The sequence below is a fragment of the Pavona decussata genome, unplaced genomic scaffold, assembly GCF_977016875.1.
Source record: "Pavona decussata unplaced genomic scaffold, jaPavDecu1.1 SCAFFOLD_84, whole genome shotgun sequence".
Classification (NCBI taxonomy): Eukaryota; Metazoa; Cnidaria; class Anthozoa; order Scleractinia; family Agariciidae; genus Pavona; species Pavona decussata.
The window spans coordinates 6,311,544-6,332,500 of NW_028145502.1; the positions used below are offsets into that span (position 1 = coordinate 6,311,544).

The 20,957-nt window shown below is 36.5% G+C and overlaps 1 protein-coding gene, 1 long non-coding RNA gene and 1 pseudogene across 3 annotated transcripts in view; 2 read left to right on the top strand and 1 right to left on the bottom strand.

The window, feature by feature from the left end:
* LOC146475651 (uncharacterized) overlaps positions 1-201 on the bottom strand; it is a 145,425-nt gene extending 145,224 nt beyond the window's left edge. The window contains exon 1 of the long non-coding RNA XR_014865928.1: positions 138-201. This is a non-coding gene — a long non-coding RNA (uncharacterized LOC146475651). The remainder of the gene's footprint in view (positions 1-137) is intronic.
* LOC146475649 (ras-like protein 1) overlaps positions 1-20,957 on the top strand; it is a 491,817-nt pseudogene that overhangs the window by 184,471 nt on the left and 286,389 nt on the right. The window lies entirely within an intron of this gene.
* Positions 1-20,957, top strand: part of LOC146475652 (uncharacterized) — a 417,346-nt gene that overhangs the window by 96,560 nt on the left and 299,829 nt on the right. The gene's annotated exons all lie outside the window — the stretch shown is intronic.

A 20,957-nucleotide genomic window follows, 5' to 3' on the forward strand; every position in this document is an offset into this window, starting at 1 on the left:
ACCATTCAATTCTCACAGCTGACGGATAGTTCTGCTGTGGTACAGCCCCAGTATGTTCACTATGTTTTAATCAACTAACATGACTGTGAAAACTTTACTGGTCTTACGCGCAAACAAAATTATATCCAACAACTTACAGATATCTCAACCGCCTCAGATTTGCAAATATCTCCTTAGGCAGTTCCAGAATTTTGTTCTCTGACAATTTCCTATGGAGAAAGACATTGGAACACTTAAATGTACAGTTTTAACCTTAAAATCATCAAACAATACATCATGAGTATTGTATATTTAAACATGATAGTTTAGCCTTTTCTATCAAGTACATTTTTTTGTTGTCAAAGCCAGTAACGGTAGCTTTGCGGAAAAAGAAACTCGGACCTAGCAATTCCAATTAAAGGCATGAAAACAATAATAATAATAATAATAATAATAATAATAATAATAATAATAATAATAATAATAATAATAATAATATTAATAATAATTATAATAATAATTATAATACTAATAATAATAATAATAATAATAATAATAATAATAATAATAATAATAAATAAAATTAAAAAGGGTTTTCGCACCCCCGAGTGGCAAGGGACAGAACATAAAATTGTGAATTACAAGGACGGAGCCTGATAGAGGGCTTGCGTAATCGTTTGATGCAGCTTCGTCGCCCTTGAACTTTCTGATGACGCGTATACATCCTCGACGAATCTTTTCTCACGTCTCCCAAGCGAATGGTGTGAACGCCATACATATTCGGTGATGGAGAGGCCATGTTAGCTGTTACACACAACTCGTGAAATGCGCTGATATATTTGAGTTGCTTTCAGAAAGCAAAACAACGCCTTCCTTGTCTCCGCTGAATCCACAATGAGTCTGTAATTTTTCATGCAGGGAACAACTGGATGGAATAGCAGACATTTTAAGTAATACCAACTTTTCAGTATGTGCTAGGAGGGTTTTGACAAAATATTCAAATCGAAACAGCTCTGGGTTTCAATTCAATAAGACTGAAGTGAACAATGGAGTCTTGATACGTTGATAAATAAACACTGCGTCAGAAAACGTAAAGAAGCCAGTTCACATACTATAAGAGGAAGAAAGGAACTTTTTCCCAAGCTAATTCTTTGTCTTGGAGACAATTTTTAACTACTGATTTTATTCATACATACAAGAAAGGTAACGCTTTAAATTGAGCGTAGAATGGATATTGAATATAATTTATATACTTGGAATTGACTACTGTCAGTCTCGCAAAACAAACACTGCCATAGCACATCGTGGAAAAGACAAATAGCTCAAGAGGTTTCATTTATAATACCAATAAAGGGATAGATCTTCCTTAAAATATGGCGAAATAGCCAGTAATATATACTAGTGATTATTATTGTATTTACGGAAGAGTTCGGGTCAGAAATGTGTCTATCAACCTGACGGCTTTATGTTTAGTTTCGATTGGAATCCGTGAATTTTAGGGATATCGCGGAGCTCTTCACGGAACGCAGCATAAAGTTCCCTCAAATTTCATTCCATACATTAGTAGAATGGTGTTTTTGAGTTGAAATATACTTGACCCTAAGCCAGGTCCCACTTTTGTGAAAATAGGTTTTAACTACAGGTATGCCACGTTTAATGCATTCTGAAGTTTAGGAGGGGGTATATTGAAAAAATTGTAACTCAGTCAAAAATTCACAGAAAACAAAAGTTAAACCTTCGAATTGTTATTGACAAATGAAACTTCAGTGTGTGTAAAATATTCAAGGTGTTTGAGCAAGGAATGACGTTCTAACAGCACCGGCAATGTATAGATCAATTGTAAAGTCCTCGAAGGTAAATTGGGTAGTTTTGAGGTCACCTTGTAAACCGTCACGCCTACCACGAAAAAAAAATCGCATTGAGCTCAGTAAATATGATATTTGTTTATGGGTTATAGTGATTGATGTTCATAGAAAAAATCAGCGAAATCGGTGAACAGTCGAAATTTGCCTTATCCGTTCTAACGCGGACAGCCTCTTAATTACTCTCGAATACACCGTACAACCGAAAATCTTTAGAAGCGACGACAATTGGTGTTCCTGCGCTCTCCCTTTTTAAATAGACAGAATTCATCACAATAGGTTGTTCAATAGGAAAGTGGTACCAGCATGACAAGACGCAGGCGGGCTCGACTGTAAGTTCCGCAAAGGAATGCTAGTAGAATCTACTAGCATTCCTAACATTCCTCAAATTAAGACTCACCCGGTTTCTTTTCTTTTGGGACTTGCAAGGTGTCGTAATCTGTTTTTATGTCATGGAGGATGTAATTAAATCGAAAACAGACCAGGCAGGGTATAGGAATATGATCTGGACTACATGTCACATCAAGAAGTGCCAAGAAATAAAAACGTGATGTGAAATTAGACTAAATGCAAATGTACAAGGTAATTGCGCTACTCGAAATGGCGGACGTCGGCGACTAAAATAGCTCGCAAAGGCGGGCCATTTACTGGCGCAGAGATACTCATGAAGAAAGGTTAAGGCAGAAGAGAGGAAGGAAAAAGAGAAGACGTGAGAGGGAAAGAGAGGCAAGAAATGCTGTAACGGGATCCTGCAAATGATTTGATAGTGTAAATATACGGTTTCGATTACGAAACAATCACGCGCACAACATGACTCAGGCGTTCTCTGCTGTGAGTAACGTGGTGCAGAATTTACTAGCATTCCTAGATTATTCTGTTTTGAGACCACAAAATTGTATGCCGAAAGAATATGATCTAAATTTAATCATCGAGCAAATAATACGTTTTCTGAAATGAAGTGCAACATTTTCCCGGAGTATATTCAAGAGGGCAGACATAAATCAAGCGCGCTATTAAATCACCTTGAGACACGGTTAGAAGAAACATAAAAAAAAGACATCGTGAGCTTGGGAGTGAAATCCTGAAAAAAGTGATCGCACGAGTGTTATTGTCAACACAGTACAATGACAAATGCATTAATTGTGGCGAGTCTTGAAGAATATGCATATTTATGGCACTACCATAGTAAACAGTTGCTCTCTATTAGTTTAAATTTACTTTAAAGTATTATCATATTTGTAAGAAAAAAGTTGAGCCGGGTAAGGGAGTCTTATGTGGACAAAATTATCAGATCCCATGGCATTTGGCGAGCGGTCCTGTTAATGTTGTGACTAGTTGTCTCTCTTCACTTATAATCTGCGATACCAGATACACTAATTGTCTCGCGATTTTTCGAAGAGGCTAAAAGAACCCGAAAATTGAGTACGATATTTGCACCGGAAAAAAAAGTTAACTTTTAGACGAAAGCAAAATGCACACGCACTTTTCCATAGAAGAAACACCATACTGGCCCCGCAGAACAAGCGTTATTTTTCGTGTGTGTTTCGCGGGCGAGCGCAAAACGCGAGAAAAAGCGCACTTCAAGTCACGCGCGACAAGAGTTGTGAGACATGTACATGTATATGCATACCTCTGTCTTGTTCCATCATAATAACGATGCTATAGTAAACTGTACGAGGAGAAACAACCTTCAGTCTTGTGGAAATAAATTACTTCATTTTATTTTAGAGCGTGTATGTAAGGGGGGAGGGGGAGGGGGGTATCCACCATTCTGATCGATATCAATTGACCGATGCCTGGCTACACTGGTGACTGCATTGTCACATCATACCATGTAAAATTAAAGGCTGTGTTTCTGTATTAGCGTTTTTTTACATTACACCAGACCGTGTCAGGTGGGTCACCCGCCGTTCTGATGGATAAAAAATTAAAGGCTGAGTTGCTGTATTAGCTTTTCTTACGTTACATCAGACCGTATCAGGTGGGACACCCGCCGTTCTGATGGATAAAAAATTAAAGGCTGAGTTGCTGTATTAGCGTTTTTTACGTTACATCAGACCGTATCAGGTGGGACACCCGCCGTTCTGATGGATAAAAAATTAAAGGCTGAGTTGCTGTATTAGCGTTTTTTACGTTTCATCAGACCGTTTAAGGTGGGTCACCCGCCGTTCTGATGGATAAAAAATTAAATGCTGAGTTGCTGTATTAGCGTTTTTTGCGTTACATCAGACCGTATCAGGTGGGACACCCGCCGTTCTGATGGATAAAAAATTAAAGGCTGAATTGCTGTATTAGCGTTTTTTACGTTACATCAGACCGTATCAGGTGGGACACCCACCGTTCTTATGGATAAAAAATTAAAGGCTGAGTTGCTGTATTAGCGTTGTTTGTTTTGTTACACGAGACCATGACACCGATATCAACCACGACATTGGCTGTGCATTTTTTTATTTTGCATTTAATTATTTTTACGAGTTTGCTTTATAGTCACTTCCTTCATTACTTCACCAGCTATATTGACTTACTGACTTAGTTCCTTATCTCCTTTGGGAGAATAGGGCCGTTCACCAGCTATATAGTTGCGTGTTTTTTATTGCTTTTTTGTAAAATACTGACCTCACTGATAAAAGTGTTCTATATAGTCCCCTCATTATGGTTTTGTCTGGTGTGAAAATACATCTACAATTTGGACATTTCGAGCACAAAGTGAATTTGTCGTGCCCCCTGCTCTAAAAGTGAGTATGGATTGTTCCATTTCATTGTAAGTTCAGGAGTATAAATTTTAAGAGCCGCTCTACTACACTATGAATGTTATGGCGCCTACCCCCGGAACAATAACCCGGATGATGCACAAGGCAAGATCATGTTGGTCGTGTTTATGTTAAGCGTGAATATTCAAAATTGTGGTTGTCTAGGCAAATGCTCTTCTGTGATAACTTACGTCTTCTTAACTAAGCGAGACTTACCTTGGTTCTGTCCCTTGTATTTCCTTTGTTTCAATGCCTACCATTTCGCATAATTAACACGCGCCAATTCCAAAGCAGAAGAATACGTCTCTCAGGTTTTGTCTTCGCATCTGTCCGGCTTCGCTTTCATTAGCGGCTCTTAGCAATCGCTTCCTTTTATTTCTTGCTTTGCGCATCTTCCTTTTTTTTTCTCTAATGAACTTCCACGCGACTTTCGTGGCATGATCGATCACAATTTCGGAAGGGCGCGCTTCCTTCTCGTTCCCGCTAAACAGTGCCGTGATATAATTACGCGATCGCATTTCAAGATGCTTGTATCATTGTGCCCGCGTTTCCACACAGTGATAGTTATTATCCAAATTTGAAAAGCCAGCGGCTTATCGCAAAACAATAGAAACATTAGCTGGGAATGTTGTGTTCCGGAAGCGAATGTACAACTAGTAGATCTAAAGGCCCGGTCAAAAAGGATGGCGATTAGTTTCCGAGCTTTGTGCACAGGACGCATCGTACGAAATTCAGGCTAATATTTTTTTCACCATACAATTGCAGCAAAATTCGCGCAAATCGATCTTGTTGATTCATAACAAAACAAAGTACGTGGCCAAGCAAAGCGTCATACAATCTTGGTATTTTGCCGACGCGTCCCTTTTATATAATTAAAGGTATATAAATATTTTTTGATCGGTATGATCAACAATTGCTTGGTACCTCTAACTAGACGGTACGTACATAAGCACTGGCAGGCCACAGACTTATTTAATTCGAATTTATCTCGTCTTGAGGAGTAATGCGGTAATTTTGTATCGAGTTACGATATTCAAAAACACTGTCCAGATCGCAAAGAAAGAAGTGAGAATAACATGAGCCGTTCATTTTCTGTCATATTGAATGAGATTACAGACGCCTCAAGGAACCACAAAGATTAAATCTCTGCGTGACGTCGTACTTACAGTAGACTTCCACTGCGTCCTCTCATGGTATCGCCTGATTCCACGGAAAACGCACTTTTCAGGGACAAACATCCGCATATAAGCTCATATAATAAGCACTTGATGGCATCAATTTTACTTATATTGGAATAGTATCGGTTATCTGTCATCTGTACGTAATATGAATACCAAAGACGAATGTATTCGCACGGAAATGGAAAGTTGGTGCTAAATAAATTCATTAATGAATCAATTGTTGTTTTGATAATAATGTTGATTTTTTTAGGAAGCCCACAATGTATGCCCATGTTTTCTTTTTACTCGCTTGCTTCACCTCTCCTCTTTTGTTTGGAGCATCAGCGGAATAAACTAAAAAAAAAACATCAACCCCATAAAATGACACAACACCACACGAGGTTAGTGAAATTTAATTGTCAAGCTCATCATATCACAAGTTTGCATCAGAAAATTTTCAGAGAATTTTTGGATTATTTCCCCCGTGGCTTAAAATCAAACAATGCAAAGACCAGCGGTCGTTACAAAAGCGTGAGTTCAAATAGCGTGCGACCTTTAACAGTTGGTATTGAAAGCCTGTTGTTAAAACAAAGCCGAACCAATCAACGTTCAGGAGACTCAGCATTTTTCTTAGAAGTTCTTCCAGGCTTTTTAGCAAGCATCACTGAGTTCTAGAGGGTTGGACCTTTCTCGCCTTTAGGCTATAAAGATTAGGAAACAATCAGCCGCTTCCAAGCACTAAAGGCTTTACTTTCCCTTTCCAATACCAATGTCCTTTCCCCTTTATATATACGAAGTCGAAACACGGTTTAATATTTGAATTTTCAGTCTTGATACTGCATTTTATTTAAAAGATTTGACCCTTGAACAATTTCCAGTATCAGAAGTATCTCTTTTCTTTTGTTTTTAATTTTTGATTTTTTTCTTTCTTTTCTTTTACTTTTTCTATTTTCTTTAGTGTTATTTATTTATAATGTTTGCTTTCAACTCCTTTCATTATATAACAAAAATTTTAACTTTAAACGATTTTTTTGGGTAACAATAACTACAGTTACTTCTCGCAAATAGATGTGCTCTTTTTCCCCAAAAACATTTTAACAACATCGCAGCTCATTTTGCGCAAGAGACGTCAGCCACTTCCATTTGATGATAGCGACTAGCTGTTCAGGTTTCCATTAGCTATTATATACTTGCCAATCAAAACAGTGTTTCTCAAACATTGAATATATACAATGCCTCCATTACATTTTATAATGTTACACGGTTTCTTTTCCGAGTGAGTTAGATAATGTGTTAGTTTCTCAGGAAACGACAGATGTTTATTTGCTATACGGAAATGGAATGCAGGAAAGTGTCATATTTGGTTTTATTATTATTAGTCAACTATACAATGCGATTAAGGAAACTTTATCTTACATCAAGAAGTACAAACGAAAGTAAACCTAACAAGGCTGTGTCGATGAAAATGAAACAACGCAAAAGAGACCTTTGAAAAATGAGGACTTTTTCAGAAGTTGTGCCGGAGAATCGTGAGTACATATCGAAGTGTTGAGATAATCTTTAGCTTCTTTATTTTCTTTTCATTCCATTTTTCGGTGTTAAACAATTCGCTGCAGCCTTTTCCCAGCGACCTATTTTACTGCTAAGGTGATTATCATGAAATGAAAGTAATAGTTGATTCCAGTATTTGCATTTAAAAATGACTCCGTTTGATCATTTCTTGCAAGGTTGTGTGGTAACAGAAATAACTTCGATAAAATATAGTGAAGGAAAATGTTATGGTATGAAGCATGAACATCAATTAAAGATAACATTAACCATATTATTAATCAGTATTGACATAAAAAGTTTCTTGCAAGCGTGTTCTCAGTATCATTATTTGAAGTCCCCAAATGGTGGGCAAGATAATATTTCCGGGAAATGACTCATTTTTCTGTCGTCATTTTTTTTTTAATTAAAACATAAATAGAATAACAGCTAAGTAAAAATACCAAGATAATAAAAATTGGTCATGGTGCTCGTTTAGCAGAAAACAATTTACTTATTGGCTAGGCCTAGTTTCAAGTAACACATCATGTTTTCAGCGTGCGCACGTGGGCCTCTCCAAAATATGGAGCAGCTGATGGATTGAATCTCCATGTTTCTCCAAGTTCAACTGTCTTGCTCTGAACTTTTTGCTGGTCTAACTGGCCGACTAGTTCCTTAAATTCGCCCACTTAACCTACGAAATTCGTGCCTCTGTCGCGTTTCGCTTCCTTAGAAACTCCACGCCGACTGGTGACGGCATCGTTATGACCTTCGCATCGGATATAGACAGCCGCACCATAAGCTTGCAGAGAGGTATCAACAAATATCACGATGCGCTTCGAATTCACAGGCCCTGGAATTCGCAGAAATCGGGGAATCTTCACCTCTCTCAGACTTTTAAAGTGCTAATGGCACGAACTTTTTTTTTCTGTTTCTTGTAGTTCAACATCTCTAAAAAAACAACTACAGAGATTAAAAGCGCTGAAAATTTCCGGAAATCTGGGTTTTTTAGTCCAAAATCCCGCTAGTTTACACTGATATTTGTACCGCGAAGATCCCTCTGTTAACGCAAAAATCTCGCTTAAGAGTAGTATCATGCTTTCTTTTGCTCTAGGTGAAAATGTAAACAATGCCGCGACGACACATTGGTAGACGCTCTAGAATTCCGCTGTTGCCACGAAGTAACTAGATGTCATTTTATCCGCCGTTGGCTGTTATACTGCTACGCGATTTCTTTGCCGAGTGAGTCATATATTGTGTGTTTGGTTCTCAGAAAAACAGACGTTTATTTGCAATAAGTGAACGGAAACGAAAATTGCGCCATAATTATCTTTATTAGATAGTCATTAATTACAAAGTAACTAAAAATGTGATTATCTTATCTCCAGAAGAGCTAACGAAAAGAAAAATAACAAGGCTGTGTCAAAGAAAACGGAGAAATGCATTAAAATCCATTGCAAAAGAAGGAGGCTTTTTCAAGCAGTTGTGAGAATCTCGGTACTTTGCTTTAAATATCGAACCAGATGAGGAAATTCTGGCTCCTTTATCTTTATTTTATCCTTTCTTTGTTGCTAAACTTTGGGTTGCAGCCTTTGGCCATCGATCTATTTTACCCTTAATGGGATTTCATTGAAATAGAAATACTAATTTATTCCAATATTTGCTCTTAAATATGAATTTTTTTAATAAGTTCTTCCCAGATATTGAAGTAGCAGAAATTATATAGATAAAATAGAGTTTAGGAAAACATTATTCATAGAATGTATGAAGCATAAGCGGCAATGCAAGATAACGTCCTTGGTAAGGTAGCACAATATCCATCAGTATTAACTCAAAACGTTTTTTGCGTGCGTGTTCTTGGTATTATTATTTTATGTTTTACCAAGAAAATTAACGATAGTAAAACTGCATGACGTTTCGACGACTTCATATCGTCATTGTCAAATGAGTAAAATGGAAATAACGGAAAGGCATATTTATAGGTGTTGAAAGTGAGAAAATAAATTAGCATAAAAGCATTTAGGTAAAGAGTTTCGCGCGAATGGAATCCGCTTGCGTGTTCAGTTTCGGTCTTTTGTTCTTGATCTACAGCATTTCATAGACCAAACATTTAAATTTGATATTATTTTATGTCCAAGAATGGTGGGCGAGCTCGTATTTCTGGCAACGACCTCTATTTCTTCAAAATACCTCAAGAAATGTCAAAAATTCAACAATAAATCATAAATTTACCTAACCTTTTTTCAGGAATACCTGATAGTCTGTGGCATATCTCCACATCATGGATCAACACAGAAAGTCGTAACGATTTAGAGGAGACGGTGGATTAAAAATGATATCGAATCCCTTAATTTCGCTTTGAAAGCCAAATGGGTGCAGAAGTACCTTGATGACAACAACCAAAAAAAAAATGGAAACTTTTGTTGATTATTTTACTAAGAAACATGGCAGCAAATTACTTCTGACTGGTAACTTAACCAAGCTGATGTGGCTGGTTTCAGTATTCAAGATATTTTCACTAAAGAGGTAATTGAAATTTGGTCAAATGTAAATTACGAAGAAAAGCCAACATACATTGGAAATTCACCGATTTGATACTATTCCCTTATAAGGATTGCTAATCAACCTGTCTTTTATCGAAATTGGTCCCGTGCAGGAGTCAATAAGGTCAAAGACATTTTAGATCATACGTCCGATTTTTATTTTAAATTATGAGGACTAAGAAGCTAAGACCACTTTTTTGACGTACTACGGTGTTGTGTCTGCCATGGCAAAATTGAAAAAGTCTTTTCAGGATCAAATTATGAAAATTCCAAAAACCAACCGACTTGTGGCCAAAAACTACTACCATCTTTAAACTTTTGCAAAGAAGCCTAAAAATTAATCGTTAAAGGAATCACTTCAACACCAGCTAAAAGCCAGGTAAAATGGATAACTGACTGCGGAATTTACGAAAATTCGATAAAATGGGATGAGTCATATATTCTGCCCTTTTATTGCACTAGAGAAACTAAACTTTTAACTTTCCAATTTAAACTCCTTCACAGAAGAATTGCAACGTAAAATTACCTCTATAAAACAGGTATTTCGTTAACGGACGCCTGTACCTTCTGTGAACAAAACACAGAAACCCTGATCCATCTCTTCTTGGAATGTGGTTTTGTTTAAAATTTTTGGCAAAACGTACAATACTGGTTGATACAGCATCTGGTTAAGCCTCATGACTTTTCTTTGACCCTACCTACCTGTCTGGGTTTAGTCGATAATACTGAGGATATACTTTTACATCATGCACTCCTAATTGGCAGATATCATATTTACTGAATTACTCATCCAAAATTAAGAAACCCTGCCGAATTTACATACTTTTTCGCAAACCTTCTTAAGGTGCCAAGAAATAGAAAAAAAAAAGTTCTGCTTACAAAACGAACGCTGTTAAGAAATACAACTTAAAATGGAACTGTTTTAAATGAACTATGTCTTCAATTTGCTTTTTTTTTTTTGGATATTCCCCTGATCGCTACTGAATCTTTGAGTTTTGTTTTTTAACTCCACTCTTGTTCCAAGACTTCTGTGTCAGGAGTGCGGCCTCTCTCTTCTTTGCCCTTTCTTTTTCGTGTCCTTTATTTCTTTTCGTTTATCTCTTCGTCCTTACTTTTAATTGATACGCGTACAAATCGTAAGTAAGTCGTAAGTAGTCGTTGTGCTGTATATGAACCCTTAAAAATGGACTGTAAGTAGCACAAATATTCTTTTTATAAATAGTAGAAGCATCGTATTGTACTGTAGCGTAGGTATTGTACTGCAAATAGTATATGTAGTATAAGTTCACTTGAAGACATAGTGTTATTCTTGTATGTAGTGTGGACATTGTAAGTACTTTTAGCTTTCTAAGTATAGTAAGTATTGTTAACAATGTAGATATAGTTACTGTGGATAGTATTGTGACTATTGTAAGTAATGTTAGTAGTGTTCAGTATTGTAAATGACGTGTCACGTAAAGGCAATAAAAATTGTTAAAAAAAAATGATTTTAGAGGAAAGCTTCATATTCTAAATCGGCACTCTAAATCCCCATGGAATCAAACAATGATGTTCCCTCTTGTACCACCCTTGTAGCACAACTGCTCGCTATACTGAACCAACACAACTCACAATTCCTCGACAGCTAACATCCAAAACATCACTTCTTGGATCTCTTTAATTATCTTGCCAGATAATGCTTTGCATTACCACGCCGAAGTTGCACAACAGTTTCTTTAACAACTAACCCCTTTATTTACTTCCAATAACTATTGAATTTACAGCTGACTTGGGTTCCTGGAAAAGTAAACACTGAAGTGGCTATAAAATATGGGGTAGTTCAGATAAGCTATAAAATTTTGAAGAACATATATAAATTACAACTTTACGAGTAGCGAGAAGCGACGGCAAATGGTGTTCCTCCGCTATTCTTTTATATATCATGACATTAAATGATGAGATTTCTTTATGATGGCCAATAGGAAAATGGTTCCAGGATATTGCTGATTCAAAGAAAGAAGCACTCTTAAGGCCGATTTACACGGTACGACTTCGTCGCACGCGACAAGCTTACGACGGGCCTACGACACGAATTGTTTCGTGTAAATCAAACCTACAACTCGCTAACGACTGTTGTGTTCGTCGCAAATAAAATGTCACAGGAATTTAAAACATGTCTCAAAATCCTACAACCATCGTAGGTATAGGCAATGTTGAATGATGAGAGTTGTGTGCGAATTTTTGCATGACGCGAGCAGCGCGCGCTCTAGAAATCGCATGCGACAGTGGTAAGCAAAAGTTGTGCCGTCTAAATCGGCCTTTAGCTTTCACAGATAATTAGCCGCATACAATAGACGTCTATGTGTGTGTGTGTGTGATTTGGGAAGCAGAAGTCATATAATGTTTAAAACACGAGCAGCAGTGTTTTATCGGGTGCACCTCGTAGTTTTAGACCCGATAAAGAACATGCTGCAAGTTTTTTGAACGGCTTCAAGAACATTCCTGGAATAGCGTGTGTCAAGAGAGGTCATAACAATGATGCTTTTGTGAACGTTGGAAATAAGCATACTAGAAAAACATTTAAAACGTTTTATCGGGTTTTAAAACCAGCCATGTGATGTTTTATCGAGCATTTAATAGGTCAATTAGGCTTACGAATTATTAATGAGTTTTTGAAAGCTAGGTGAGTAGCCAGGGTTTGATTATCGTTTTCTTATCCGACTTTTGCAGCCTCCTTGCGAGTTTGTTACGGTTTTAAAATACACCGTGCACACTGTGTTTCATTGATTGATTGATTGATTCTTTTCCCTCCTCTTTCCTGTCAATACACGCAATTTAAAAATTCAAACGATTTTTCCGATAGCAATTACTGTTTCTTCTCGCAATTAGCTGTTCTATGTTTGCTCATTAGGACTCCCATAAAAAAAAAGAGGTAAACGATAGTAGGATTCGTCAGCCACTTTAGGATACGCCTGTTTGGCTATATAAACAGGAAGTGACTTTTACTTTTTTACAGGAAGACAATACCTTTCCTGGAAGTAAACAAGAAACACGCTTCGTATAATTAAATGCGACTTTCATCATAATAACATTAGCACAAGAGATTTTCGGCTAAAGAACAAGTGAATCAACGTGCTCATATTTGTTCCCACACCTCCCTTGCTAGATTCTACATCGTACGTAACACTGAAGCTAGTAAAGTATCAGTACTAACTACTAAAATAAAATAAAAATTGAGCTATCAGAAAGACCAAGGGGACTGGAATTGCATCAGATCGATAAATATAGATCCGTACAAAAGCCGGAAAATAACCTCGCTCCTATAAACTGAAAGTCCCTATGTGAGAGGCTCATTTGAGTTGTTTGAATCAATGCAAAATTGTGATTTCTCTCATTCTTTCTTTATTGGCAATTGTCTGCAATTAGTTACATGTTTGGTCTTTCTTTCTTTTTTTCTTTCTTTCTTTCTCTCTTTCTTTCTTTCTTTCTTTCTTTCTTTCTTTCTTTCTTTCTTTCTTTCTTTCTTTCTTTCTTTCTTTCTTTCTTTCTTTCTTTCTTTCTTTCTTTCTCTCTTTCTTTCTTTCTTTCTTTCGATTTCTCTTTCTTTTCTTTGTACCCAAACAAGTTATGGGAGGGAGTTATTACACCAGCTCCTATAGAAGCTTATAAGCACGATAATGTTAAGTATATGACACTAAACATCGAGGTCATAATACGTCCCAAAATATTTTCTTTTAGAGCAATAAATACGCTGTTTTCAAACCTCCTTTTTCCTATGTGATTGTCAATATCGTATGTTTTCATCGAACTGCCGGTATCTTGGTTTATAATGGCGAGTGCAATATGGCGAGAGCACCAAAACTAACGAGGGGCTGGCAGGAAGAGGAGAAAAAGACGTCCCATTTCTTCTCTCCCCGACGCTAAAGAAACTGACAAGGGGGGCCCAGGTTGCGCTCGCTATTAAAAACTTACATGGCGGCAGTTTCGATCGAAATGGGCTATCTCAACAAGCACACAAGGAAAGAAAAAAAAAGGGATTGCAAAGAGTCTAATTAGTAAATGAGAATATGACGTGAATGAACGCAATATTTTTGCCATGTTCTCTAGCAAGCAGCCTTCTACGATCTGCAATCAATTGAATTTTAAGAATGTTTCAAAAACCTCGAAAAGCACGAAACTTTTATTGTGTTTTAAAATAACATTCACAATGAAATTTCTGAGATCTTAACCAGTCAAAATTAGATTGAATTAATTACAGTAAACATTAACAAGTCAGACTGAATATTGTACTTGAAATTGTTTTTAAGATGATTTTTGAACAAACCGCATGGTATATTTAAAGTATGATAATTATCAGCCCCCGAGCGAGTTCTTCGGTCTTCATTAATATATGAGAGACAAATTATTATTGTATTACTTTCGGTATAATGCATTATCATCAGCCTCACAAACAAAATTGATTAAAAGCAATATAGCTTTGCAGTAATGACCACTCATTAGTTGTCCGTCTAACTCATGATCCAAGCTCTCCTACAAATCACCATACAATTCTCACAGCTGACGGAAAGTTCTGCTGTGGTACAGCCCCAGTATATTCACTATGTTTTAATCAACTAACATGACTGTGAAAACTTTACTGGTCTTATGTGCAAACAAAATTATATCCAACAACTTACAGATATGTCAACCGCGTCAGATTTGCAAATATCTCCTTAGGCAGTTCTAAAATTTTGTTCTCTGACAATTTCCTATGGAGAAAGAAATTGGAACACTTAAATTTGCAGTTTTAACCTTAAAATCATCAATCAATACATCATGAGTATTGTATATTTAAACATGATAGTTTCACCTTTTCTATCAAGAACATTTTTTTGTTGTCGATGCCAGAAACGGTAGCTTTGCGGAAAAAGAAACTCCGACCCAGCAATTTAAATGGAAGGCATCAAAAAAAAAAAATAAATAAATAAATAAATAATAAAAATAATAATAAAAAATAAAATTGAAAAGCACTTTCGCACCCCTTCTCCTCCCTTCCCCAAAATGGCGTCCTTTGCGTCAAAATCTTATTTTGGTTTTCGTAATAATGAAATTAACTTATTCAAACTTGTAAAATAAATCGATTTGGGGAAAGAGAAGAGTAAAATGGCGAGACTTGACTTGGCAAAAATTAAAATGGCCGCGTGTGAGTGTCTCATGTTATTCTAAGCTTTAAGCTGCCTGAAGCGGAAAGGCGGCGAACCTGGTGCAACTCACTTATGATTGCTACAAAGCGTCTCATTTTCTTTGGCGTCGAGTTTTGTTATGGAAGGACTTCAAAGTAATAAGCTGAATCTCCTAAACCTTGATCGGTTCGGCTTTGTTGTAACAAACTCCAGTTAATCGGAAAGGTCGCACGACGTCACGCTTCAGTTTCAGTTTATTGTTTTTGCAATAAATTGTACAAATGCAAAGAAAAATTTATTATTATTGAAACACTAATGGCGAGGAAGCCAAAGGGAGGCCACCGGGCTTATAAAGAATCGGCTTTCTCAGTTAAGTAATAAGAACAAAGTATACACATGGGACCAAAATCAATGGCAAAGCAACAGTCATATTGATCATAGTTAGGCAAAAAAAAAACGGAAATGAAAGTGAAAAGCAGAGGTAAATAAATAAAAGCACTACGCTATTTGAGTTCATTCATTTGTAACGGTCGCTACTCTCCGTTTGATTTAGCCCTATTTTAATTAAAAAAAGAAGATTCGGCGAGGGTAACACAACTTGAGTTTTTTTGTCTGATTACTTTTTCTATTTCACCATATTACCACATTTGAAAGGTTACCCCTACAGCATAAGTTTTCTAAAGAAGTAGTAACATATGCAATGCGGAACTTCGTAATAACGTGACCCTCAAGTGGCAAGGGACAGAACATAAAATTCTGAATTCTGACAAGGACGGAGCCTGATAGAGGGCTTGCGTAATCGTTTCTTGCAGCTTCGTCGCCTGCTATTTTAAGATTGCGCCATCCTTTTTTTAGTTCATCCTCTCATATCACGCTACCCTATCTTTGAGGAAAAATACAACTGCTTGTAGTCTTGCTTTTTGTGGTTTGTGAATTTTTCTTTTTACGTCACCATTTTTCTTTGTGGAATCCTAATAAAATATGAACAGTTTTTGCTTTGGACAACACGAGCGGTTTTATGAGCGGCATCTTACGATAACATTTTTAAAAGCAGAAACACTCAATGTGGGCCCCTGTATTCGAAGATCGTTTTGTGGCTTGTTTGGCTCTTATAATTATTGTTAATGACATAGTTGTATAAGCCAATACAGTCTTGTTTGCCCGGATGCTATGGCTAAAAATTTAAGCTGAAAAAAGTTTTAGGAAACAGAATCTTATTCCCTCTATTTACTAGCTGTTGTTGGCTTTACGAAAATTCAACCTGCTTTTTTTTCACATTCTAAACAGCATATCCCCTCCCCCCCCCCCCCCCCCCCCGGAAAGAAAAGGTTTTAGTTTTCCGGTGATCAAAAATTTTGAGCAGGCATTTTGCCGAAGAACCCTTGGGTTTCCCTGTTTCATGTTGTTTATTACTTGTATTTTTTATAGTAGTGAAAAATTTATTTAATCTCTTTCTTGTTAAAAAATCGTTTGAAATCGATTGCGAAGTATCCAAATTAAATATTTGAATTTTGAGTTTTCAGTTTTGTTTTCAGTTAAACTAGTATCTAACATCACACATTACATTCACTATAGCAAGCTTTCCTCGAACTTTCTGATAAGGAGTATTCATCTTGAACGAATCTTTTCTCCCGTCTCCAAGCAAATGATATGAGCGCCATACATATTAGGTGATGCGGTGAAGGCCATGTTAGTTGTTACCACGAAATTAATAGGGAATATTTTAATTTAATTTTAAATAACTCTCGAAATACACCTTACCACTAAAACTCTTTAGAAGCGACGACAATTGGTATTCCTGTGCTCTCCCTTTTTAAAGGGAAAGAATTCGTTAGGTTGGTCGATAGGAAAGTGGTGCCAGGGTGTCGCCAGATTCCAGAAAAAAACGAGTTTTTACAAGGACAAGTACCCGCATATAATAAGCGGTTCATGGCATCCATTGTACTTATATTGGAATAGTATCTTTTAATTGTCATCATATAATAATAATGTGAATACGGAAAACGAATGTATTCGCACGGAGAGATGGTGCTAAAAAAAGTTCATTTATTAATCAATTGTCACATTGATAACAATCTTGATTTTTTAAGAAGTTCACGATGTATCCCATGCATCGCCCATGCTTTTTTTATACTCGCTTGCTTATCTTCTCCTCTTTTGTTTGGAGCATCCGCGGGATAAACTAAAAACATCACCCCCATAAAATCACACAACACCGCAATATTTTAGTGGTCTTTTTTTGTCTAGCTCATTATAACACAGGCTTGTATCCGAAACAGTCTGAAAGCGCCCGGCCTTTATATAGGCTTCCTAGCCTTTTACACATTTGATCTTGCAAATAGTTTAGTAGGAACATTGTAGTAGTGGTAGGAATATTGTGTATCATCTTTAATGTATTTATATTGTATTTTTTGGTTAATGGCAAAATAAATGAATTGAATTGAATTGAATTGAATTTATGGAGTATTTCACACATGGTTAAAATCAAACAAAATTCAGCGGTCGTTACAAAAGTGTGAGATCAAATAGAGTTTAACCTTTAACAGTTCGTACTGACTACCTGTGGTTAAAACAAAGCAGAACCAATCAACGTTCAGGAGATTCAGCATTTCTCTTAGAGGTTATTCCAGGCTTTTTGGCAAGAAAAAACTGAGTTCTAGAAGGTTGGACCTTTCTTGCCTTTAGGCTATTAAGATAATGAAACAATCAAACACTCAGACACTTCAGCTTTGACCCTCCATATCCAATACCGATGTTTTTTCCCTTTCATAAATACGGAAATCGAATCACGACTTTTTTTTTAATTTTCAGTCTTGATATAGGATCTGATAGATTTGACCCTTTACAAATGTCGAGTAAGTCTTATAATTTTTCAATTCCCATTTTTCGTTTCTTATCTTTATTTACTTAAAATGTCTCCTCTCAGTTCTTTTCATTATACAAAATTTTACACTTTAACCGACTTTTTTTCCAGTAACAATAATAACAATTTCTTCTCGCAATTAGATGTGTTGTTTTTCCCCATTGGGCTGTCAAAGAAAAAATAATAAACGACAGCTCATTTTGTGCAAGGTCCGTCAGCCACTTCGGTAGCTAGTGACTAACCGTTCAGGTGTCCATTAGTTATTATATTGTTAATCGAAACATCGTTGATAAAACATTGCATACATACAATGCCTCTATTAGATATTATTATATATTAATGTTACGCGATTTCTTTGCCTAGAGAGTCAAATAATTTTCAAGTTTCTCGGAAAACAACAGATGTTTATTTCAATAAGTAAATGGAATCCAAGATTTTGTCATGTGTTTGATAATTATAAGTCAAGTATACAATGTGATTAAGAAAACATTATCTTATATCCAGAGATACAAACGAAAGTTAAACTAACAAGGCTGTGTTAAAGAAAATGGACGAACGCAACAGAATCCTTTGCAAAATTTTTTTTCAGCAGTTATGAGAATCGTGCGTATGTATCGAATGGTGAGAACATCTTCAGTTTCTTTATCTTCATTTTATTCCTTTTAGGTGCTAAAACTTGTGATGCAGCCTTGCCGAGTGATCTATTTTACTTTTAAGGTGATTCCCTTAAAACAAAGGTAAGTTATTCGATTCCTCCATTTCCCTTTAAAAATAAGTCTATTTGATCACTCCTTGTCAGGTTGTTTGGTAGCAGAACGCATATAGGCAAAACAGAGTTGAGACAAAAATTACCCATAGAATGTATGAAGCATAAGATAATCTTTTTGGTAGGGAACTATAGTATTAATCGGTATTGACCCAAAACACTATTTTAAGTCCACAAATCGTGGGATTTCCCGGGAATGCTCATTTTTCTGTCGTCAATTATTTTTCAAAAAAAAAAAAAATAAACATAAAAAGGATAATAGCTAAGCTAAAATACCGAGGTAAATTAAAAAGATAGATTAGGAGAAAATAACAATTTAGTTAACTAAAATTACCTTCAATAAACACATCATGTTTTCTGCGTGTGTGCGCCAAAGGCGCGCGATGATGACGCATGAATTAATTAACTTAACGATGCGCAATGCATCCCGTGGAAGCACCTTAATTTCATGGTCTGGTATCAAGCATTTAGCTATAATATTAGGCGTGGCATGTGCGGTTCCGGTCCAGGTGTTCACAGCATGTTCAATTCAATCCATTCGCGTCGATAACTTATCATGCCATCTTCCTCTCATTTCATACACTCACCATTCTCTTATATACCGATTTCAGGCCATGCAAAGTGACCCAAAAACGTTTGGCACAAAAATGCATGGAGTTTTAAATGGCCCACAAAAAAATGGGACCAGAGTGGGGGGTAAGAAAGCTAGATTCTACGCAGCTTACCTGGTTAAATGACTGTTATGGAATAGAAAAATAAAAAGAAGAAGAAGCAACAAAAGAAAAAAAGGCTTTCACACTTACAAATCCCACATCTGTGATTGGTGTGAAAAGATATCTTGCGGTAGATGTTGAATTCGATTGTTGCTGAGGTCCCTGCAAACGAAATGAAAGGTTATTTTATGGGAGAGAGAAAATCAGAAGGGTAAGGCAGGTCATGAATATTAAGGACAATATATTACTAGCTAGCCTCGTACGTGCATTTTTTTTTTTGAAAGAAATTTAACTACCCTCTCTCGGTATAAGTCGACGCAGCTGACAATAATTTCAACATAACATTTTCGTTGTGAGTTGTAAAATGTTGTTTTCATTAACTATGTCTGGACTTTGGGACACTAATTTCCCTTTTACTTATTCCTCTTTAACGCCTCTAAAGACCGTTGCTGACTGCGTGGAAACATTTAAAAATGGCATGAAGTTACCCCTGGAGCGAGGAATACCGGCTGAAGTAGTGCCAACCTTGGTTTATCCGACTTGATAATAGGGTTGCGAATGATATCTGGTGCTGGTGCGTATACATTGTTCCTTTTGTTGTTGTTGTTGTTGTTTTTAGTTTGTTTGTTTGTCTTTTTGTTTTTTGTTTTTTTCTTTTGTTTTTATTTTTCAATCAACTTGCGATTACACCAGCCACAGTTCAAAGGGAGAAAAACCACCCTCCTCCCAACCATTAACTTATAGACGGGCAGTTCAAATTTCGCTCGTCACTTACGTTCTACAAATAAGAAGGAGATAATAAGTTGGGAAAATGGCATTATGAGATATAATTGGGCCAAGTGGAAACGTTTGTGCCTGAAAATGTTGTTAAAAGTATGAAAAAAGCACTTCAGAAAACCCAACAGAAGCTCCAAAATATCAGGCATTTTAATGACAGAAATTAAATTATTAAACAAGAAGCTGTTTTCAGCTTATGCTCGGGCCATATTTGGTGCCAGGGTATCGCCTGATTCAAGAAAAAAACGGATTTTTCCAGGGACAAGTACCCGCTTATAATAAGCGCTTGATGGCATCTATTGTACCTACATTGGAATAGTGTCGGTAAATTGTCATCATATACCTAATGTGAATATGGAAGACGAATGTATTCGCACGGAAAGTTGGTGCTAAAAAAATCATTAATTAACCAATTGTCGCATTGATAACAATGTTGATTTTTTAGGAAGCCCACAATGTATCCCATGCGTTGCCCATGTTTCTTTTCCTCTCCTCGTTTGTTTGGAGCATCAGCGGGATAAACTAAAAAACATCAACCGCATAAATCACACAAAACCGCACAATATAAGTGAAGTTTTCTTGTCCAGCTCATTATAACACAGGTTTGTATCAGAAACATTATGAATTGATGGAGTATTTCCCCCGTGACTGAAATCAAACGAAGATGAGCGGTCGTTACAAAAGTGTCAGTTCCATAGCGTGCGACCTTTAACAGTTCGTACTGACTGCCTGTGCTTTAAACAAAGCCGAACCAATCAACGTTCAGGAGATACAACATTTTCCTTAGAAGTTTTTCCAGGCTTTTAAGCAAGCGTCACTGAGTTCTAGAAGGTTGGACCTTTCTCGCCTTTTAGCTATAAAAATTAGAATTTACAG